The sequence below is a fragment of the Eschrichtius robustus genome, chromosome 3 (genome assembly GCF_028021215.1).
Source record: "Eschrichtius robustus isolate mEscRob2 chromosome 3, mEscRob2.pri, whole genome shotgun sequence".
In the NCBI taxonomy this organism is placed as follows: Eukaryota; Metazoa; Chordata; class Mammalia; order Artiodactyla; family Eschrichtiidae; genus Eschrichtius; species Eschrichtius robustus.
Window position 1 is genome coordinate 54,449,899 of NC_090826.1, and position 25,432 is coordinate 54,475,330.

At 37.1% G+C, this 25,432-nt stretch overlaps 1 pseudogene; it reads right to left on the reverse strand.

Annotated features, from left to right (window-relative positions):
- Positions 1-23,305: 23,305 nt before the first annotated feature.
- LOC137761091 (large ribosomal subunit protein uL1 pseudogene) lies at positions 23,306-23,960 on the reverse strand (annotated as a pseudogene).
- Between the last annotated feature and the right edge of the window lie 1,472 nt (positions 23,961-25,432).

Sequence of the window (25,432 nt, forward strand, 5' to 3'; positions counted from 1 at the left end):
CATCCTCATGACAATTCCATGATGCAAGTAATTTATTATCCCTACTTTACAGATGAGAAAACTGAGATGCTGAGAAATTAATTAATTTGCCCAAGGCAAGTGTCAGGGCCAGACTTCAAAACTAGGCAGTCTGACTTCAGAGTCCACACCCGAAAATATTATGGTGAATGTACAATATGTATTCTCTAAATTATCATTTTGTTCATATTTTTAAGGAGAAAATAGAAGGCAAAGAATAGTAAAGATACGGTTTCTTCCTCTCTTCTGGAATTCTGCACTTCCTTTGTAGCCTAAAGCCATGACTTGCACATAATAGACAATCGATAGATACCTGTCCTATGAATGGTTGAGCTCTAGGACTGGGACAATAGTATTTGTGATCCATATTCCCCACCTGTCTTCAAAACTCCTGACCACATGACTTTTCCCTAGTATTCTAGTAGAGAGTGTGGCTCTCTTCCCAGAGTTCCAAGCAAGAAGCAGAAAGAGTGTCTGCGAAAGTCTGTAATGAGCAAAGCACAGTCTGGGACTCAGCCCTGACACTTTTTAGTTATACAACCTTGGGTAAGTCGATCCACTCCTCTTGGAAATGAATGTTCACATTTTTCAAACAGAAGAGTTGGATTAGATGATTTTCAAACTGTGCTCAGAAGGAAGGAAAAAGGGGAAGCATATGAACAGGTGGAACCTCTTTGGCTTCAAGGAGAGTAGCTCCCCTTAAACCTGCTTTACATATTAAGTATATGAGATTTTGTTTGAACGAAGGAACTCAAGGCTTTACAAAATTTGAAAACCACTGGATTTCATCAAATTCTTAAGTACTGGCTCATTTCAAATTTTCTATCCCTCTTGACTGCACAGGCACGCTCCAATATGTCAGACTATTTTTCTCTTCCGACCTGTTCAAGAGACATTTTAACTGAATCTTAGAATTCTTTCCATCATTACAATTCTGGATCTATCCTTTCACAAAAGAAATTGATTTTTTCCCTCCACCCACATTTATCAGTCCATTTTTGGGGAGCTCTTCTTGCCACATCCTTAAATAAGTAAATAGGATAACTGTGGTAATTGCCTGACCTGCAAAGTGTGTAGAACTTCAAGGTTAATGCTCTTGGCACAAGATTTTCGCTACAAACAGCAGAATTCTTCCAACCCTTTGCTGAGGCATCGGTTCAATAATAAGAGAAAATCATGCTATGTATTGAATTACTCAAAAGAGAATTATCAGAGAGTCCCCTGATGGTCTAACCATGGCTAAACTGTACTCCAAAAAGAACTGGTCTTAAAGAACTTCAGAAAAGGTCTTCACTAGTGATATAGTAGAAAAGCCAAATATTTAACAGCAACAATAAAACAAATTATATATCCAAGAATTGGTACACTGCTACCCCAGATGTTGTGTTAATTCCTTTTGTTTAATTTTATAATTTTGAACTTCCTTCCACATGAATGAAAAGAATGGTTACTATTAAGCCTATTCATTCTCTGAAATTCCTTTAGTCAGTTTTCATTAAGGACTGTCAAATACATACATCATTTAGGGACTTTTAAATCTAAATTTTATTGAAGATATATTGCATATGGTTTAATATTTCAGTTCAGCAATGGCCCTCAGCAATAAGCATTACTCCAAGAGTGGGATTAATTAAATATTCTAGCAAACACAGTGATCCAAATAGGAAAGAAAAATTCTGGGCACTGAGCCCAGATTCCCCACCCTGTCTTATGGTGTGCTTCATCTCTCTCTCAGATAAACGAGACAACCAACAAATCTTTCGTCATTATTAGTGAATGTGTAGATGTGCGATAAATGATCAAATTCCTCTTCCGGGTCGCCTAGTAAATTTTTTAAGCAGAAAAAAATTGCACAAAATCAAATTGCTCCATAAAAGGATATTTTCAAAATCAGGAGAAATATAGTTGTCAGAAATAAAACATAACTCTCCATGATAATCAGCAGTTTTCTTTTAACTTGACTTTACCACTCCTCCAGTGACAGGTGGGAAATGCTACTATTCTATATAAATCTGTCTTTGTTATGCTATGAAGTTTTAAAGTATTTCAACTTTGTATGTTATAGTGAATATGAATCGCAGCTCCGCAGAAACCAGAGATTCAGAGCACACTCATGGTCTGGCCCCACAGAGATTACTGGTTTTGCACTCATCAGTTAAGGCTGATGATAGTCCAACCTTGAATCTTAGCTTTACGTCTGAACTACTTGGTGTTCCTTATCTTAAACTATTTTCACGTCAAGGTGGTGGGAGGAGCTCCAGGTGGAATATTAATAAAGGGCCTTATTCTTCAAACATTCCTGGCTCCTCTTCTTCATTCCCTCTCTCAGCTCTCAGCAGCAGTTACTTGGTAACAAAATAGGTGCATCTAGCCCAATCAAATAGGACCTAGCAACAACATTTCCTGTCATCACCAAATCTGCATTTCAGGGGTGCAATGTACCTTAAGTCTTCTATCAAAGCACCCTTTTGGTTCCATGAGGAAGCTGTTAATAAGGCAAAAATCTTTGAAACTAGAGCAGCTGATGAAACAAAAAGTAAAAGAGCAGCAGGAGTGTGACATCTATGTAGCCTAAATGATTTTCAAAGCACAATCAAGTACATGACATAATTTTAATTTTATCTGTCCAATGAATTTGTAAGGTGGTTGGTTATGGTCTTAAGTAAGTCACTTCTGTGAACTTCAGAACCCTCACCTTTAACATGGAGATAATATTTCACAGGGTTTTTGTGAGGCTAGAACAAAGTAACATGTAAAGTACTTTGTACAGAGTACTCAATAAATGGCAGCCAGTTTTTATTATTATTATTATTGTTATTACAAATAGAGGAAACAATCGCTTAGGGAAAGTAACCAGCCCAAGGGCATTCAGTGAATAGACTTTATTGAGTACCTGCATAGGGCTGTGAATATAAAAATGCATAAGATCCCATCTCTGCCTTCTATCTAGGAACTCACACTCACTCTTAGTAAGAAAGCAAACAAAATCTAGAACCAAGTGCTCTTTTCACTCCATTCTGATGCAAATCTAGAAAGGAAGAGGTAAACTGAGGCCCATGTCCACTATCTCTTAGATGAAAAACATTCTTCATATGCACTAAATTTCTTTCACTGTGCTTAAGGGTACTCTAAAACTCAGTATGCCCTCCCCAACCTGCCTCCCCTCCATAATCAGGAAATCTTTATATATAAACTACTATACTATATATAAGATAGACAACTAATAAGGATACTGTATAGCACAGGGAACTCTGCTCAATACTCTGTAATGACCTATGGGGAAAAGACTCTAAAAAAAAAAAAAAGTGGATATATGTGTATGTATAAATGATTCACTTTTCTGTACGCCTGAAACTAGCACAACATTGTAAATCAACTATATCCCAATTTAAAACAAAAAAAAAAAAAGAAAAAAAACAAAAAAAAGAAATAAGACAATTTCAACTCCCCTCATTTTAGAGATAAGAAAAAAAAAGTTCACTTTCCCTAATTTTTTCCTAAGTACTCTTTAAAAAACTATTTGCAAATGGTTCTGAAGAACCTAGGGGCAGGACAGGAATAAAGACACAGACGTAGAGAATGGACTTGAGGACACGGGGAGGTGGAAGTGTAAGCTGGGACAAAGTGAGAGAGTGGCATGGACATATATACACTACCAAATGTAAAACAGATAGCTAGTGGGAAGCAGCTGCACAGCACAGGGAGATCAGCTGGGTGCTTTGTGACCACCTAGTGGGGTGGGATAGGGAGGGTGGGAGGGAGATGCAAGAGGGAGGAGATATGGGGATATATGTATATGTATACTGATTCACTTTGTTATACAGCAGAAACTAACACACCATTGTAAAGCAATTTATACTCCAATAAAGAGGTTAAAAAAAAAAACCTATTTGCACAGTCTTTTAACTATAGCACAATGGTATTCTGTTTTAAAGCAATTCTTTAAAGATATTCTTAATGTTTTGTATAGCTATGTTTTTGCTAATTATATGTGGAAAACTAAAAATTACTGATAAGCCATGAAATTAACATAATTTTAGATGTAACTTTAAAGAGACAAATGATCACTCCTTTTTGAAGTATCAAAAAGAGGATGGAAAAACCCAGGAGAAGAAATTACAATGTATCTTAATTGTTACATTTTACTTCTGATTTCATACCTGTCATTAAATATGTAGCAAGACAAAATAAAGTCATAAAACCATAAAAAATAATAATCAGGGAATCCTTTTTTTTTTAACATCTTTATTGGAGTATAATTGCTTTACAATGGTGTGTTAGTTTCTGCTCTATAACAAAGTGAATCAGTTATACATATACATATGTTCCCATATCTCTTCCCTCTTGCATCTCCCTCCGTCCCACCCTCCCTATCCCACGCCTCTAGGTGGTCACAAAGCACCCAGCTGATCTCCCTGTGCTATGCGGCTGCTTCCCACTAGCTATCTATTTTACGTTTGGTAGTGTATATATGTCCATGCCACTCTCTCACTTTGTCACAGCTTACCCTTCCCCCTCCCCATATCCTCAAGTCCATTCTCTAGTAGGTCTGTGTCTTAATTCTCAGGGAATCCTTAACAGTGGTATTTTCCTCCTTTGAATGGAGAATTCATACCATTGCTTTGATGTATTGCTGTACAGTTAGCTAAAAACACCTTCACCTATGCTAACTAAACTAATCTAACTAGCTAACTTAATCTTCCCCAAATCCTGTGAGGTATGAATTACTAAAATCATTTTAGAGAGGAGGAAATTGAGACACAGCTATAAGTGTCATAATCTAGATGAGAACAAGATCAAAAAGCCTCATCCTAGTTTAATTACTCTTTTAAAGCTTGCTCACTAAGCTACACTGAACCTATATTAAAATATTTTCGCACTCTCACCTAGATTGCCTTCTATTTTCTCTGAGTCTGTGATACTCCAGTTCTCCTAGGGGTCTAATACTGAACCTTGTATTTGAAGGATTCCCTCAGGCAATATGTTTATTCAATAACCCATGCAACATAATATAATATCACCTTTTCAAGTATGGCTATGACTTTTACATAGACTAGATCCATAAAGGGAGATGGAGAATGATACTTTGCATTTGTTTAGCAGTCTTTCAAAGTGCTTTCATATATATTATTCATAGAGGGAGAATGGAATTTGAATTTAAGAGTAGAAAGGATGTTAGAGATTCTCAAATCTAGTGTTTCCTAACCTTCTTCAGGTCACTTGCCCATTTGAGAATCTGACAAAAACTACAGACCTCATACCCAGAAAGATATACACACAAATTTGCATAGTTCCAAGGGGATTCTTGGAATACCTCCAGGTTAAGAACTGTCTAATTTGCAACTCACATTTTACAAACAAGGAAGCTACTATTTATCATGACAGCATCCCTATGAGGCGGCAAGGGAAGGATTATTATCCACATTTTCCAGATCAGGAAACTAAGGTCCAGAGAAGTTTCAAGACTTGCCCAAAGTCTTAAAGCTAGGTTGCAGCAGTAGCAGAACCCAGGACTCTGGACAGTCTAGTTTTGTTTTTGTTTTTTTAATAAATTTATATATTTTATTTTTGACTGCAGTGGGTCTTTGTTGCTATGCACGGTCCTTCTCTAGTTGCGGCGAGATGGGGCTACTCTTCATTGCAGTGCATGGGCTCTAGGCACGCGGGCTTCAGTAGTTGTGGCTCACGGGCTCTAGAGCACAGGCTCAGTAGTTGTGGCGCACGGGCTTAGTTGCTCCGCGGCATGTGGGATCTTCCTGGACCAGGGCTCGAACCCGTGTCCCCTGCACTGGCAGGTGGATTCTTAACCACTGTGCCACCAGGGAAGCCCTTGTTTTTGTTTTTAACTGAAGTATATTTATCGTACAATATTATATCAGTTCCATGTGCTCTAGCTCTTATTCTTCTAGATCACATTGACTGCATACTGCACTACCATGAAATTTCTTCACCGTGAGAAAGCCTTCTACAGCCAACAGTTTATTTTACCCTCCACAACACACACAACTCTCTCGATCTCTGCTGAAAAAGATCCAAGTACAAAAACTGTCCTATTCACAATAGTAACTAATTTCTTAGAGATTTCCAAAAGGTTTTAGCCGTCACTGACACATTATATATTGGAATCTGGAAATTATTGTAAACAACTCTGTAACTTCTACATCGGTCAACTAAATACCAATCTGGTCAACTTCTCCTTTTAGCATCAAATGAACATACTGGAATCCAAGCAAAGAAGGCAAAAATGTTAGCACTTGTCTTGGAAGGGAGTGGGAAAATAGTATTTGTAAATTAGAATTATTGATAAGTTAATTATAAATTATTAATAAATATTTACTGAATGAATAAATGAATTACTAATAAATATCATAGAGTTTTTCAAGTATTTTGTTTTCACTTTCAAAAATTATATTTAAACTAAGAATACACTCAAATACTGCACCTTTCACTTAAGGTCTAAGTTAAATCAGCATATTCAATACTAAACTATACATGAAAACATGCTTTTTAAACTGTTTATTCAGATTTTATCAAAACAGCTTATGTTGTTAAGACAGTGGTTCTGAAGAATTTTATTATTATTTATACATTCTCCCACAGCAACAAATATATGTAAAATATTTATTAAGAAGATATCTTAGATATGTATAAAATATTTTGATATGCCAAGGATACTATACCATTTATAATAAATGTGAAATTTTTGCAAGAAAATGGCTATTATTAACATTTAATTTAACTTCACTTAATAGCATGCTATCTTGCTACACTTGAGATTTCTATTCTTTATTTGTAAGCCAAAAGCTTCCAGAATATATGCTAGGGTGCTGAGCATTCTGGTTTTTAGGAAGAATCAAAGGTGCTATGTTTTAGTTTTGCTTATTTATGCTGGCTTTAGTACACTTCAAGTCTGAATTTTAATGTTTCATTATCATAGTTCTTCTGTGATAACTAGATAGAATAAGAATTTTCTATAAAACAAATGCTTAATAAAGCAATAAACCTGTTGAAGGAATAAATTAGCAGGCAGGTTATGCTTTTAGGATATCTACACTACACAAAAGGTATTGTAGCCACTCTACCTAGTGATTAGGTTTATATTGCAATGTGACTCATAAGACTCACTGTACTGAATAAAAATTTAGGCAATTAGTGATCTTATTTCGTAGGAAGAACTGCTTGCTATCGTATATTAACACAGATCTCGCTCAATTAAAATTGCTCACAGTCAGCAAAAATAATTTCTGCACTGTAATGAAATAATGAAATAATTATATGCAAGGGAGGACTTGTGATCTTTTTAATTATTCTATTCTTCATTTTTAAAAGGGCTATTTGAAAACGTACTCTTATAATTGATTGCTATAAATCAGTCAAATGCATTCTAAGGATCATAAATATTCTAACTTTTAAAAGACAAAGAAATGCTAAATATTCAATGGAATACTTCAATATTCAGAAAATTTAATCTGGGGGGAAAGGATAGACTGCTCTTTGGAAAATAAAAAAGTAAATTTGTTGTCCCATGAAAAATGAAATATCTTGAATGTCAGTAACAGAAAGGGAATTAACAAGAGATCTTTTTATTGTTTTTTAAGGTCATTAGGCTGTGAATTCTATAATTATGGAAATTGTCAGTCCAGTTCTGTAAGAATGTTTGCTCCCATCCATAAGGTAGTGGAATGTTCAATCAGTCTCTCTCGTGGGAAAGTTAGGTCATAACTGTAAGTGTACCAGCAAAATTGAATTAAGCAAAGAGATTTCATTAGTATTTATAGCCAGAAGGCATCTGTAAAAGTACAGGGCAAAGAAGTTATGTGGAAGTCAAAGGAGGAAAAAAAAATGGGTTTCTAGTGACAAAGGCGAATCTGAAAGAGGTATAAGTGGATAATGAATAAAAGCTATTGAACACTACTGCAAAGAGGGAGTTGCAAAGATGTCAAATATTGATTTTCTTGTGTATGCCTTTGGACTACATATGTAATTGTTTGGATTTGCTGTCTTCATGGTACAACAATATTTGTTGTTGTAGGTTAAAAAGCATGATGTGAAATAAACTAAAAACTAAAAACATGTTGGAGAATTGTAATAATCCTCCACTCAATATCTCATTAAAAGATTTCTGAATTTTCTTGCAAAAGAACACTTTTAATGAACAAAAATGTTCTATATTTTTCAAACAGAACACAAGATCCTTACTATTAATTATGTTATTGAAAATTATTTGACTTGCAGCATCACTTTAAATTAAACTAGGTTCTCTACTTCCTTATTTTATTGAATGGATATTCTTAAACCATATATCTAATTTTGAAAGTACAGTTAAATTATACTTTATTTTTTCAGTATGATTATAATTAATCCAATTAAAGCTAAACTGATAATAAAAATCTGATGTTACCCCTTTAAAAGAAATAATTCCTATAATATTTCCTTTTCACTGCTAAAACTCCAGAAAGAAAACTCTTATATTTTAAAGTCTATATAAGCATATAAATTTAATAACAAATTGCAAACTCAAGTAATCAAATTAACAATCAAGCTAGTATGGTCATTAGATAAACAGAATACTTTTTTCTGCTGTTTTCAGAGGTTATTTTCCCTTTGAACATTCAAGTCTTAACAAAGAATGTTAACTATCATAATGCTCTTTTTAAATAACAGATTCACTTGTTTCTTTTATCTGACTTTATTTGATTATTTATTAAGCTCTTGAATCATACTTATTAATATTACCTTGTTCTCCTTCCTACTTCAGGGAGTTTAGAAACAATAGCAAAACTCTCCAGGTGGATTTTATTGTTCTTAAAACCACAATGACCACAAACTGAAAAAAAGAAAGAAAAAAAAGTATGAGATGTTTAAGCATTAGAGGTGGACAGGGGTACAGATAAAGAACAGTATAATATATGGCAGAAGCCTATCATTTTACCAGTGCAGAAAATACTAGGTAGGACAACTGCAGAGAAAAGAATTTCTGCAGCACAGACAAATTTCTGATTTTATTTTCAATGTCTCACTTTTAATGTTAGTAAATATTTAATAGCAAAGTAAAACAGAGTGACAACGTTGAGTCTATGTGAAATCTAAGACATTCTTTTTCCAGTGTTTTGGAAGCATGTAGGACACAAAGAAGATAATCCAGCAGTAACGGCAGCTCCTCTCTGAGGTAAGTACTTGCTAGGAACAAAACATAATTCAGTTGCACTCTTCTTTTCTGAAAAGGTTGCTTGTGGAATATCCATCATAAAGTCATTTCTGTTTCTTAAGAGCTATTAGTGCCTGACCCCTTGGCTTCATTAAGACACTCTTTTTCAATACATTCTTTTATTTTAGACTTCATCCCACTTCTCAGCTACAACAGGGCACGTTGCAATTTCTCAGCTCCCGAGGGAGATGTTAGCCACGCCCCCCGATGACTGGCATGCAAGGACAAGGTAGCAAAGGAGAGGAAGGTGGATCTGTTGGCATGAAGTCAAAAGCATTTCTTAAACCCCAGAGGTTAAAAGGGAGTTTGGCCAAGCCTCTGAGACAGAGTACTATATCACTCAGCTGACACTAACATTACCATGATCCCCATTAGGAGGGCATGGGTCTCCCCCCTGTTAAACTCACCCAGTGTTCTGGGGGTGCTAAAGAAGCCAGAAGTTTTGACAGTCCCTGCCACCAGACCTCAATGTTGCCTAAGCAAGCATTAAGAGATTATGGTAATAACAGGTTTGCTTACACCAAATAAAAGGTTTCACTAATCAAGCCATATTGAGATAAGCCTGTCACTGGACAGAGGCGACCAGAAATCAAATGCTGTGAAAGTCCTGACAGATTGTTAAATAGAAACCCTTTAAAATAGAATTTAATTTACTGTGATATTATAGATATTTATGCATCAATAGGCAAGTGCAGATTGAGTTCAGAGGTCAGCTCTGGTACTTGAAAAATAAAAGCACAGGATGAAACAAAAGGTGACAGTTACCTTTGTCTGAATTAGGGTTCATTAGACTAAATGGAAAGGTTCTAACTGATTCATGTAGGGAACTGAAGCACGGCATGGGATGTGGTGTGCAATATTGGATAACAGGCAAATCCAATTAAGGGATCTTCCTTCTGTTAAAGACTTGTCTACAAAAACAAAAAACAAAAAAAAAACCCCAAGGGCCAGCCAGAGAACAGCCCGGGCGGTTGTCTGTAGTGGCCCTCTTTCACAGTGCAGTAGGTGAATATATTTCCTTCATGGCATCATGGTTAGAAGTGCTAGATTTGGGAGTCAGTCCTGAGTTCAAATCACAGCTCTGCTACTTACCAACTGTATGACTTCTGGCAAATGACCTCACTTGCGCCTCAGTACCCTAATCAGTAAAACAGAGGTATTACCAGTACTAACTTCATAGAGCTGTTGTAAGGATTGGAAGAAAGTTTGCAAAGCACTTAGCACAGTGGCTAGCGGTGCTCAACAAACCATAGCTATTAATTCTTCCTTTTCCTTCTCTTTTCTCTCTCGCCTTCTTCACTTCTTCCAGTCCCTTTCTTTTTGTCCCGTTTCCTTTTCTCTTTTACCCCCGCCTGTTCCACAGCACCAGTTACCAGCACCACCAGGACCTCCAGGCATTGTGCAGCCTCCTGGGATCCAAGGGACTGCTGACCTCTGGTCTGCAGGCAGAGTTCAAAATGAAGTCATGAAAGGTCTGTTCATTCATACTGCCTCATTCATGAAAGACTGTTGGAAGTTCCCTTGGCTCTAGAATGTCTGAAACTTGCTTGTTCAAACTAAAAGAATTAAGTTCCAGATTCTACCAAATTGATCCACAGGTACAATCTTTCCTTCCAGTCCAATCAGCACTTTGCCACAAATCCCTTACTGACCAGTAGCTAAAATAATTGTGACAAATCACTAAGGAGATTTGTTTAATGAATTTTTTTAGAGTCCCAAACCCTAAATGTTTTATTCTTACAGTTTTACATTATGTAATTCAGTCTCCTAAATCATGTTTCCAACACTTCTGTACTTCCTGGGTTTTGTTTTGCATTTTACTGTTTCTTTTTCTTAGTGTCTCTGTTTCATTCCATTTATCCTGGTTGAAAGAAGGAAGTTCTTTTTATTTTTTTTTTTGGAAGTTCTTTTTAAAAAGAGGTTTGAATAATATCTCAGTGAATAAAGGTGGTGGAAAGGGTCTCTGTAGAAAAACAGAGACCTTACCAATACATGAAAGTTAATAGGCAGGCAGCATACAGTCTTATTATTACCCCTTGTGTCCAGAAAACAGCCAAGATGGATTCAAAATGCTACAAAGCAGCTGTGCAACTTTGAGAAAGTCATTTGTCATCCCACGCTGAGTTAGGTACTCCTCCTCTATAATCTGCATGTTTCCTGTGAATACCTGTATCAGAACTCTTCCCCCACTACTGAAATTACTCGCTCCCCGCCACTAACCTATAAACCATTCATGGGCAGAGATATCTTGTTTATCTATGTATTCTCTGGCCAGCAGTGGTGTTCTTGGCAAACATTTGCTGAATTGATCAAAAATATTCATATCTAGGCCTGAGTTAAATGATCCATTGAAACCCTCTCCAAGTTGATTAATTGAAGATGGCATAATTGACCTGTGTGTAAAGATAAAATGACTCAGACCACTTGAAATGATTTAATATTAAAACAACCTAAATACACATACACACAATGGAATACTACTCAGCCATAAAAACAATGAAATAATGCCATTGCAGCAACATGGATGAACATAGAGATTATCATACTAAGTGAAGTAAGTCAGACAGAGAAAGACAAATATCATATGATATTACATGTATGTGGAACCTTAAAAATGATACAAATGAGGAACTTCCCTCATGGTCCAGTGGGTAAGACTACACGCTCCCAATGCAGGGGTCCCAGGTTCGATCCCTGGTTGGGGAACGAGATCCCGCATGCATGCCAAAACTAAGAAGCCTGCATGCTGCAACTAAGAGTCCACATGCCGCAACTGAGAAGTCCACATGCCCTAACTAAAGATCCCACATGCCACAACTAAGACCCAGAGCACCAAAAGAAATAAATAATAAATATATATATATATTTTTTTAATGATACAAATGAACTTATTTGCAAAACAGAAATAGACTCAGACATAAAAAACAAACTTATGGTTACCAAAGGGGAAGGTGGGGGAGGGATAACTTAGGAATTCAGGATTGACAGAAACACACTACTATATATAAAATAGATAAACAAAAAGGACCTACTGTATACCACAGGGAACTATATTTAATATCTTGTAATAACCTATAATGGAAAAGAATCTGAAGAATATATACATGTGTAAACTGAATCACTTTGCTGTACACCTGAAACATTGTAAATCAACTATACTTCAATTCAAAACAAAACAAAAACAAGGAAACACAAAAGCGCTCAGTAAACTTCTCCTTAAATGGAAGTTTCCTCAAACATACCTCTCTCTTTTGAATTTGTTGGTGTCATTTTGGACTTAGTCTTTACTTAGTATTTTAATAGAGCCCTATTTTAAAGAGAAGTGGAAAAAGAAAAGTATGTTTCAATACTTAGCTACCACCACTTCCTCCAATAACTACATCATTTAATTTTTCTGTTCTTCAGTTTCCTGTTTAAAATGAAAATACTGAAGATAGGCCAAGTATTCATATAGTTTCTGTTTCTAAGTCAAATAAAAACATCTCATCTCATAATAAAAATATCTACATCTATTGTTATTATAATTGCCTTTAAATTGAGAATGTTCAACTTCTGTCTTGTAAATTATATTAGTTATCTATTGCTGTGTAACAAATTATCCCCCAAATTTAGCAGCTTAAAACAGCAAGCATTTATTATCCCACATGGTTTCTGGGATCAGGAATCTGAGTGTGGCTCAGGTGGGTGCTTCTGGTTCAGGGTCTCTTGTAAGGTTGCAGTCAAGCAATCAGCTGGTGCTACAGTCATCTGAAGGGTTGACCAGAGCTGAAACATCCTTCCAAGATGGCTCACTCACATGGGGATTGGCAGAAGACCTCAACCAGTTCCTCACTGGTTTTTGATAGAAAGCCTCAGTTCCATGCCACATGGACCTCTTATAGGGCTGTCCTAGCATCCTCATAACTAGCAGCTGGCTTCCCCAGAGTGAGGGATACAAGAAGTACAGGGCAGAAGCCACAATGTCTTCTATGAGGTAGCCTCAGAAGTCATATAACATTATGTCTGCCGTATTCTGATGGTCACACAGACAAACTCTGATGCAACATGGGAGGGGACTATACAAGGCCATGACTGCCAGGAGGTAAGGGATCATTGGGGACCATCTTGGAGCCTGGCTACCACAGCAATAAAAATGAATATCCACACCAATGGAGCAGGGAAGAAATGATTCTTAGTTGTTCAGAGGGTGGAAAGCCAGAGTCCAAATGACTTCCTCAGAACTGAGATTAAACTCTACTAAACCACCTCAAATAATAAAGTAAGTAAGTGGATGAACTTGGGGTTCTGACTCCTTATTCAAGTTCAAGCTCCTCCATCAAAACAACTCACCAAAAACATATTCACTTCCCCAACTTCACCTACAACTGCAGCACTTGAGGTTGGGGGAAAATCACATTTCTCCTACACAATAAGCAACATCAATAACCAAGACACAAAAATGAACCCCACCCATGGATATAGAAGCTAACAGACACAGACTGGATATTCAGTGGACAGCACTTAATTTTTATACCAGTTCTTTTCCACATCTTAGCTAGTTACACAAGGATCATATGAAACTAGATTCTTTGATTCTCAGCTGAAGAGTACAAAAGTCTGAAACCTGTGGATGTGACAAATCCTCCTCCAACAAACAATAAATCTCCCATTCCCCCAAAAGGTAATTTTCCCTATACCTTACTTCCTATATCCTGCCAGGTAAAAGGAAAACTGGGAATTGAGACCTGGGTTCTAGCTCCAGCTCTATTACTAACTTGCTGTGTGATCTCTAGCAAGTCACTTGACATCTCTGCTCTTCAACTTTAAAGAGGCAGAAGTGGATCAAAAAAACTCTTCCAGGGCTAAAATAAATCCTATAATTCTGATTCATTTGTGCTTTCAGATGAACCCAGGTTGCTTATCCTTATCTACTGTCATTTGTGACTCTAACTGCATTGATTTCTTACTACATTGTGTCAGGAAGCAACAGGACAAAGGCCATATCGGAATTTATATTAGGGCTTTATCCACCCCACCCCTTCACAAAAATACTGCTGGAAAACGCTCTCTGATATTCACTGTGGGAAGCTCAGCAGAAATGAAAATACTCAGCCAGTAAGGTAAAACTATTCTGTGACCAATGGAACCAAACTGGAGATAAATTTAGATACGTGGCTATAAAAACCAATTTTTTAAAAATGTTTTTAACAAAAATTAATGATTGCTTGTAGACAGAGACAGGAAGATGTCTTTCCCCAAAGGATTCACTCTTCACAAAGTTTGGCAGTTTGATGAAAGACAGAGGAGTATGATTCCATGGCAGTAGAGGAAATGATACCCTCATCAGCTGGCAACCAATTTTCCTCAAAGGAGGTACTGACACAGCTAAGTCAGGCCAAAAGTTATGAATTCCCATGGGAAAAGAGTGCAGGGCAAAGAAAGAAGTCTCATCTATTGATCCTAGACAAGTCTGAAATAGAAAGGGAAGCCCTTTAACAATTTTCAAAGAAAGAATGGGAGGGAAGTAAGAAAATGAGGGAAAGAAAAAAAGTAAGAAAAAGAAAGGGTCGAGAAAGAAAAGGACAGGAAAATGCATGAATGAAAGAAAAGAGAGCAAAAAAGGGGAAAACCTGTCCAGGACTAGACACTCATCAAGGGAGCCCTGATTGTCTTGTCCAATAAGGACCCTCTACCACCTACCAAAGTGCCTGGTATAGAACAGGTGCTCAGTAGATGCTGAATGAGTGAAGAACGAGGATAAAGCAACAAACAAAGAACAGTTTGGAAAAAGGCAGGATATTCACTGGCTTCCAGCTGTGTACTTACTCCAGCCAAAAATCTCACAGCTGAACAATAGATGTGAGCAAATGAGAGAAGGTAAATTGATCAGTACAAATCTATTACCCCTCTGGAAAAAAAAGAATGAAAACACACATCCTACTGCTACATACTTTGTCACTTTTTCAATTTTTCTTCTGTATTTTAATAATCTGTATCAGGTAAGCACCTCCTAAATATTTTAGGATCTCATGTTTAAAAAAAGAAAAAAATAACATTTTTTATTTGTATACCAGTTCAAAAAAGTTTAATGGTTCCAAAAGAAAAGCGTTTTACTTGGACATAGACACCATACAAACCTCTATGTCTTTCTTAGGGCTCTATCAATATTTCACTATTAAAATAAAATTGTCAAGAAAAAGCAACTGGTGAAACAAAGAGCATTTAAATGTTTTCTAGGATTTTTATCCTTCTGCAGAGTAAGGTATCTGTTTACAAATTTGGTTCTTTTGGTTAAATACAGACACAAGATCAAATTACATTGCAGTTTGAATCGTCAGTTCATTCCCTTCCACATATTATTTTAGATCTTGTTCTAACACAACTATCCCTTCAGGACCAGTCAGATTGCCATGGTAATTGCTCAGTGACCACAGTTGTTGCAACTTTGACACAGGAGTGACCACGGTTCTAGGTCAGCTTTCATTTCACTGAGAAATGAAAACACATTAACAAAAGTGGGACCACACACACACACACACACACACAGAATCAGAAACACAATATCTGTTACAGAGAGGAAATAGAAAGAATAGCATCCATTTCAAGATCTCATAAAGACTCAGATTAAAAATATTATTATTAAAAAATATATATATATTATTATTGGAGATTAACCAAGATGGCAGAGTAGAAGGACGTGCTCTCACTCCCTCTTGCGAGAACACCAGAATCACAACTATCTGCTGGACAATCATCGACAGGAAGACACTGGAACTCACCAAAAAAGATACCCCACATCCAAAGACAAAGGAGAAGCCACAATGAGACGGTAGGAGGGGCGCAATCAGAGTAAAATCAAATCCCATAACTGCTGGGTGGGTGACTCACAGACTGGTGAACACTTATACCACAGAAGTCCACCCACTGGAGTGAAGGTTCTGAGCCCCATGTCAGGCTTCCCAACCTGGGGGTCTGGCAACGGGAGGAGGAATTCATAGAGAATCAGACTTTGAAGCCTAGTGGGAATTGATTGCAGGACTCCGACAGGACTGGGGGAAACAGAGACCCCACTCTTGGAGGGCGCACACAAAATAGTGTGCGCATTGGGACACAGGGGAAGGAACAGTGACCCCGGGGGAGACTGAACCAGACCTACCTGCTAGTGTTGGAAGGTCTCCTGCAGAGGCGGGTGGTGGCTCTGTTTCACTGTGGGGACAAGGACACTGGCAGCAGAAGTTCTGGGAAGTACTCCTTGGCATGAGCCCTCCCAGAGTCTGTCATTAGCCCCACCAAAGAGCCCAGGTAGGCTCCGTGTTGGGTTGCCTCAGGCAAAACAACCAACAGGGAGGGAACCCAGCCCCACCCATCAACAGTCAAGTGGATTAAAGTTTTACTGAGCTCTGACCACCACAGTGACAGTCAGCTCTACCCACCACCAGAGCCTCCCATCAAGTCTCTTAGATAGCCTCAAACACCAGAGGGCAGCCAGCAGAAGAAAGAAAAACTACAATCCTGCAGCCTGTGGAACAAAAACCACATTCACAGAAAGATAGACAAGATGAAAAGGCAGAGGGCTATGTACCAGATGAAGGAACAAGATAAAACCCCAGAAAAACAACTAAATGAAGTGGAGATAGGCAACCTTCCAGAAAAAGAATTCAGAATAATGATAGTGAAGATGATCCAACACCTCGGAAAAAAAATGGAGGCAAAGATCGAGAAGATGCCAGAACTGTTTAACAAAGACCTAGAAGAATTAAAGAACAAACAAACAGAGATGAACAATAACTGGAATGAAAACTACACTAAAAGGAATCAATAGCAGAACAACTGAGGCAGAAGAACGGATAAGTGACCTGGAAGACAGAATGGTGGAATTCACTGCTGCGGAACAGACTAAAGAAAAAAGAATGAAAAGAAATGAAGACAGCCTAAGAGACCTCTGGGACAACATTAAACGCAACAACATTCGCATTATAGAGGTCCCAGAAGGAGAAGAGAGAGAGAAAGGGCCAGAGAAAATATTTGAAGAGATTATAGTCGAAAACTTCCCTAACATGGGAAAGGAAATAGCCACCCAAGTCCAGGAAGTGCAGAGAGTCCCATACAGGATAAACCCAAGGAGAAACACGCCGAGACACATGGTAATCAAATTGGCAAAAATTAAAGACAAAGAAAAATTATTGAAAGCAGCAAGGGAAAAATGAAAAATAACATACAAGGGAACTGCCATAAGGTTAACAGCTGATTTCTCAGCAGAAACTCTACAAGCCAGAAGGGAGTGGCATGATATACTTAAAGTGATGAAAGGGAAGAACCTACAACCAAGATTACTCTACCCCGCAAGGATCTCATTTAGATTTGATGGAGAAATCAAAAGCTTTACAGACAAGCAAAAGCTAAGAGAATTCAGCACCACCAAACCAGCTCTACAACAAATGCTAAAGGAACTTCTCTAACTGGGAAACACAAGAGAAGAAAAGGACCTACAAAAACAAACCCAAAACAATCAAGAAAATGGTCATAGGAACATACATATCGATAATTACCTTAAACGTGAATGGATTAAATGCTCCAACCAGAAGACACAGGCTTGCTGAATGGATACAAAAACAAGACCCATATATATGCTGTCTACAAGAGACCCACTTCAGACCTAGGGACACATAGAGACTGTAAGTGAGGGGATGGAAAAAGATATTCCATGCAAATGGAAATCAAAAGAAAGCTGGAGTAGCTATACTCGTATCAGATAAAATAGACTTTAAAATAAAGAATGTTACAAGAGACAAGGAAGGACACTACATAATGATCAAGGGATCAATCCAAGAAGAAGATATAACAATTATAAATATATATGCACCCAACATAGGAGCACCTCAATACATAAGGCAACTGCTAACAGCTCTAAAAGAGGAAATCGACAGTAACACAATAATAGTGGGGGACTTTAACACCTCACTTACACCAATGGACAGATCATCCAAAATGAAAATAAATAAGGAAACAGAAGCTTTAAATGACACAATAGACCAGATAGATTTGATTGATATTTATACGACATTCCATCCAAAAACAGCAGATTACACTTTCTTCTCAAGTGCGCACGGAACATTCTCCAGGATAGATCACATCTTGGGTCACAAATCAAGCCTCAGTAAATTTAAGAAAATTGAAATCATATCAAGCATCTTTTCTGACCACAATGCTATGAGATTAGAAATGAATTACAGGGAAAAAAACGTGAAAAGCACAAACACATGGAGGCTAAACAATATGTTACTAATAAACCAAGAGATCACTGAAGAAATCAAAGAGGAAATCAAAAAATACCTAGAGGCAAATGACAATGAAAACACGACGATCCAAAACCTATGGGATGCAGCGAAAGCAGTTCTAAGAGGGAAGTTTATAGCTATACAAGCCTACCTAAACAAGAAAAATCTCAAGTAAACAATCTAACCTTACACCTAAAGGAACTAGAGAACGAAGAACAAACAAAACCCAAAGTTAGCAGAAGGAAAGAAATCATAAAGATCAGAGCGGAAATAAATGAAATAGAAACAAAGAAAACAATAGCAAAGATCAATAAAACTAAAAGCTGGTTCTTTGAGAAGATAAATAAAATTGGTAAGCCATTAGCCAGACTCATCAAGAAAAAGAGGGAGAGGACTCAAATCAATAAAATTAGAAATGAAAAAGGAGAAGTTACAACAGACACTGCAGAAATACAAAGCATCCTAAGAGACTACTATAAGCAACTCTATGCCAATAAAATGGACAACCTGGAAGAAATGGACAAATTCTTAGAAAGGTATAACCTTCCAAGACTGAACCAGGAAGAAAGAGAAAATATGAACAGACCAATCACAAGTAATGAAATTGAAACTGTGATTAAAAATCTTCCAACAAACAAAAGTCCAGGACCAGATGGCTTCACAGGTGAATTCTATCAAACATTTAGAGAAGAGCTAACACCCATCCTTCTCAAGCTCTTCCAAAAAATTGCAGAGGAAGGAACACTCCCAAACCCATTCTATGAGGCCACCATCACCCTGATACCAAAACCAGACAAAGATACTACAAAAAAAGAAAATTACAGACCAATATCACTGATGAATATAGATGCAAAAATCCTCAACAAAATACTAGCAAACAGAATCCAACAACACATTAAACGGATCATACACCACGATCAAGTGGGATTTATCCCAGGGATGCAAGGATTCTTCAATATACGCAAATCAATCAATGTGATACACCATATTAACAAATTGAAGAATAAAAATCATATGATCATCTCAATCGATGCAGAAAAAGCTTTTGACAAAATTCAACACCCATTTATGATAAAAACTCTCCAGAAAGTGGGCATAGAGGGAACCTACCTCAACATAATAAAGGCCATATATGACAAACCCACAGCAAACATCATTGTCAACAGTGAAAAACTGAAAGCATTTCCTCTAAGATGAAGAACAAGAAAAGGATGTCCACTCTCACCACTATTATTCAACATAGTTTTGGAAGTCCTAGCCACAGCAATCAGAGAAGAAAAAGAAATAAAAGGAATACACATTGGAAAAGAAGAAGTAAAACTGTCACTGTTTGCAGATGACATGATACTATACATAGAGAATCCTAAAAATGCCACCAGAAAACTACTAGACCTGATCAATGAATTTGGTAAAGTTGCAGGATACAAAATTAATGTACAGAAATCGCTTGCATTCCTATACACTAACGATGAAAAATCTGAAAGAGAAATTATGGAAACACTCCCATTTACCATTGCAACAAAAAGAATAAAATATCTAGGAATAAACCTACCTAGGGAGACAAAAGACCTGTATGCAGAAAACTATAAGACACTGATGAAAGAAATTAAAGATGATACCAACAGATGGAGAGATATACCATGTTCTTGGATTGGAAGAATCAATATTGTGAAAGATATATACCATGTTCTTGGATTGGAAGAATCAATATTGTGAAAATGACTATACTACCCAAAGCAATCTACAGATGCAATGTAATCCTTATCAAATTACCAATGGCATTTTTTACGGAACTAGAAAAAATCATCTTAAAATTTGTATGGAGACACAAAAGATCCCGAATAGCCAAAGCAGTCTTGAGGGAAAAAAACGGAGCTGGAGGAATCAGACTCCCTGACTTCAGACTATACTACAAAGCTACAGTAATCAAGACAATATGGTACTGGCACAAAAACAGAAACATAGATCAATGGAACAAGATAGAAAGCCCAGAGATAAACCCACGCACCTATGGTCAACTAATCTATGACAAAGGAGGCAAAGATATACAGTGGAGAAAAGACAGTCTCTTCAATAAGTGGTGCTAGGAAAACTGGACAGCTACATGTAAAAGAATGAAATTAGAACACTCCCTAACACCATACACAAAAATAAACTCAAAATGGATTAGAGGACTAAATGTAAGACCAAACACTATAAAACTCTTAGAGGAAAACATAGGAAGAACACTCTTTGACATAAATCACAGCAAGATCTTTTTTGATCCACCTCCTAGAGTAATGGAAATAAAAACAAAAATAAACAAGTGGGACCTAATGAAACTTCAAAGCTTTTGCACAGCAAAGGAAACCATAAACAAGACGAAAAGACAACCCTCAGAATGGGAGAGAATATTTGCAAACGAATCAACGGACAAAGGATTAATCTCCAAAATATATAAACAGCTCATGCAGCTCAATATTAAAGAAACAAACAACCCAATCCAAAAATGGGCAGAAGACCTAAATAGACATTTCTCCAAAGAAGACATACAGATGGCCAAGAAGCACATGAAAAGCTGCTCAACATCACTAATTATTAGAGAAATGCAAATCAAAACTACAATGAGGTATCACCTCACTCCTGTTAGAATGGGCATCATCAGAAAATCTACAAACAACAAATGCTGGAGAGGGTGTGGAGAAAAGGGAACCCTCTTGCACTGTTGGTGGGAATGTAAATTGATACAGCCACTATGGAGAACAGTATGGAGGTTCCTTAAAAAACTAAAAATAGAATTACCATATGATCCAGCAATCCCACTACTGGGCATATACCCAGAGAAAACCGTAATTCAAAAAGACACATGCACCCCAATGTTCATTGCAGCACTGTTTACAATAGCCAGGTCATGGAAGCAACCTAAATGCCCATTGACAGATGAATGGATAAAGAAGAGGTGGTACATATATACAGTGGAATATTACTCAGCCATAAAAAGGAACGAAATTGGGTCATTTGGTGAGACGTGGATGGATCTAGAGACTGTCACACAGAGTGAAGTAAGTCAGAAAGAGAAAAACAAATATCATATATTAACGCATGTATGTGGAACCTAGAAAAATGGTACAGATGAACCGGTTTGCAGGGCAGAAGTTGAGACACAGATGTAGAGAACAAACGTATGGACACCAAGGGGGGAAAATCGCGGTGGGGTGGGGATGGTGGTGTGCTGAATTGGGAGATTGGGATTGACATGTATACAATGATATGTATAAAATTGATGACTGATTAAAAAAAAAAAAGAAATACCATCTCCCAAGCTTGGAAGTACAAGCTTGGAATGCACACAATTCACCAAAGTCCACCTTGCTTCAACTGAAGATGGGTCTTTGCCATCAATTCTCGATAAAGAAATCTTAGGGCAGCTCAGGGAAACAAGGAGAAGACAACAAGTCTTGAGGTCAGATTTTCTCCATAGGAGGGAGCCCAAGGATGGCATTCTAGTTGGAAGGATAAAGTAGGAAACTTGTCTTGGTTGTGATGACATAGCAAGTGATCATACTGCCGCTTAGATCAGTGGTTTATTTGAGGGAGCTGATGGAAATTATGTGGGGACACCAATGCCTGTCCAATTTTTGTTGCTGCTGTGAAAGTGAGATTCTGCATTCAGGGAGATGATGTGTCTGAAACTCATCGTTTGCTCTCAGGTAGAAGAGTTGAGTAAAAAGAACAAGAAGTGGAATTTGTTTTTGTTAAGTAAGCATCACTGCTGTGCTAGACAGCTTGCCAGTTGTTTTTTATACATTGTTTCATGTAAATCTTATAAAAGCACTATTATATTGATATGTGTTACCTATGTTCCTTTAAAAGATGAGGAAATTAAGACTAATTAACTCACCCAAGGTTAATCCACAAGCAAAGTGGCAGAGGCAAGATTGAATCCACACATTTCCGATTTCAAAGCTTTTGATCTTTCCACATCAGTTTCAAGCAATACTTCAATGGATAAATTACAGAGTGGAAATGAATTTGAGATGGTCTGAAAGTTTCAAGCATGATGTTATCTGGGGTAGGACCAGGGAGAGGCCTGGTAATCACCTGCACAGAGGAAGGTAGAGTTTAATTATGTTAATTCCTCAAATCTAGAAAAGTAAACTTAAATTCAGAAAATACAAACTTCTGGGATTATTAAAAACAAAATCCAACCATCTTTCTAATTTTATATATGAACAGTTTTACTGTGAACTCTGAGTTTTCCTCTTTTAAAGGCAATGTTGGTAATTAAAAAAAAAAAATTATTATTTTTTTCTTCCATCATTCCTCTCTTTTAAGAACATGAAAAAGGTCACTTCCACACAGCATTTTAATCAGATATGCCTTTCTTTTCAATGAATTATATTCCTAAGTGGAAATAATCAAACCAGATAGACTGTTAATAACCTATGCAATGTTTTTCAAAGTGCATATTTTGTGGAAAATAAATATTTTAGAACAAGACTGAGAGATTAATTTTTTCTCAATAAAATGAATTTCAAATTATCTAATTTTATGTCAGCTTAATGTAAGTATTTTAATAGAGAAACTATAAACATGTTTATAATATAAGCCACCTTATGATGAATTGAAATGCATCTGTAAAATGAAAAAAATACACATACCAATTGAATCAGGCATCAAATATCAATAAAGACTGTTCCCTGACCACCCACATGCTAAGTAGAGTAGGATACAAATGAGGTGAGACACTCAAGGATATATAATACAAAATCATATATATTCAAGCAATAAGTTTTGTATGTTCACATTTTAATGGTGGGAGTATGGTTTATTAAGCTGTGCCTTAGTACAGGCGCTGGGGCTTGCCCATGGCGCTCTTAATGTACAAAGCCCCGCCATTCTGCCAAGTTTTCTTGAGCAACGACACCAGGAAGTTGAGAGCTAAGTGGATGTTCTACACAAGCTCATCATCTGTCATCTTCAGGTGGCCAACAGCCACTGCCAGACACAGCACCTTCTTCATCTGGAACTTGATCGTGGACTTCACTTCATCAACTTTGGCCACCATGTTCTCATTGTGGGTCGGCAACGAAGGGAACTTGTCAGCCTTATTCAGAGCTGGGCCCAGGATTTGTGGGATCTGCTTGATCAGAGACTATGAAGCCAAAAAGGCATCATACTTCTTGGCCAGCTTCTTGACCAGTTTCTTATTCTTGTTGAGTTTCTTCAGAGCCTCTATGTCCATGTGGTGGATATCCACAGGCTTGACCTCATCACAATGCTGCTGGTCCCCCAGAACCCATATGGAGAACTTGGGGAGGGGAGTGGACTTAAGCCTGGCAGTGCCCGAGAAGCGTTTGTCCTTCTGAGGGTCATAGTTCTTCAGGCCGATCTGAAGCTCCACCATCTCCAAAAACTTCTGGCGCTTGCGGTGGTTACCATGCAGGACTTCCCGCACCGCCTCCGTAGAGGGTGTCTCGGGAGACTCTGCAGTTCATAGTGCCTCGCGCCGCAATAACCGGAAAAGAGGGAGGGAGCAAACTTTTAAATGAAGCAACATTACATCCTAAGAGTAAGCCAAAATATTAATTTTTAAATTCATTTTAGTAATTTTCCTTATGTGGATTTGCATTCTTATCTAGGGCTTCTCAATCAGTATTAATTAAAAATTGTAATAACTAATATTTATTGAGCACTTACATATCAGGCACTAACCTTAGCACTTTATATACATTATTATCTCATTTAATTCTAAAAATGCTCTTAAGTAAATAAATTACTTTCCCCACATTAATGGTGAGGAAACTGAGACTTCTGAAAATACAATGATCTAAGATACCCAAAATTAACCATCCAGTACAAAGACATAGAAATGCTAGAAAAAATAAAATAAACATGATTTTTAAAGTATGACTGAGAAGGAAGGAGGGGAGGGAGGAAAAATTCCATCCATCCTAGGTGCCCAAAATGAAGAGGTAAGGTAGGGTGGAGCTTTAATTGCCTTGGAGAAAAATTGGTCCCAGTAACCTAAAGGGTTACTGGGACCAATATTCATGCAGTTTTTAATTTTAATATTAAAAATATTTAATATTCATGCAGGAAAAAAGAAATGAGGATTTGGGTGTGCATGAGGAACTAAGAATCCTTAGATAAAGCCAAGACCCTCAAATGGCAGCTCTTTCTGGTAAGAGATGAACTAGAAAATAAATATGTTTACCAGGACAAGGTGAGAAAGGAGCTTGTCTATCTCTTTTCAGCTTTAAGTTGGAGGAAAAACCCTTCCCCCTAAATTCAAAATTTCAGGCCTGTGCCTCTCATAAACTTGGGGATAAAATGAATATAATATGCATGATTTAGGAAGCCTCAAATTGAGAAGTTAACACAATGACTGAGCTATGATTGGTGATCTCTCTGAAGCAACTGTAGAAGCAAAAGCAAAAAAAGCCTCAATAAAGATAATCTCACAACAAAATATGTGAGAAAACAATCCACATTGAGCAAGAGTCCACATCCAAGAACTTGAAATAAAACAACATTATGAAAGAGAATATGGAAAAAGGAATAAAGCCATCAAAAAGAAGGTACTATGAAAAAGAATAAATTGATTAAGGAGGAAAATAAAACTATACAACTTTTTTTTTAAATGTTAGTACTTTCAGAAATAAAAAATTAAACTCTTTAAAGTGAAAACTCAAGAAATGGGTTGAATGAAAGATTAAACCAGTTGAATAAAAGAATTAATGAACTGGAAGACAGATCTGAGGAATGAAGCACAAAGAGCTAAAAACTGGGAAAATGCAGAGACATGGAATATAAAATAAAAAACTCCAACATATCTCTGATGAGAGTTCCATAAGAAGGGAGAGGGTAGTATAGGAGAAAGGCAATATTCAAGAGATTATGGCTACTGAAATAGTGCAACCACTTTGGAAAACAGTTTGGCAATTCTTCAGAAAGTTAAACATAGTTA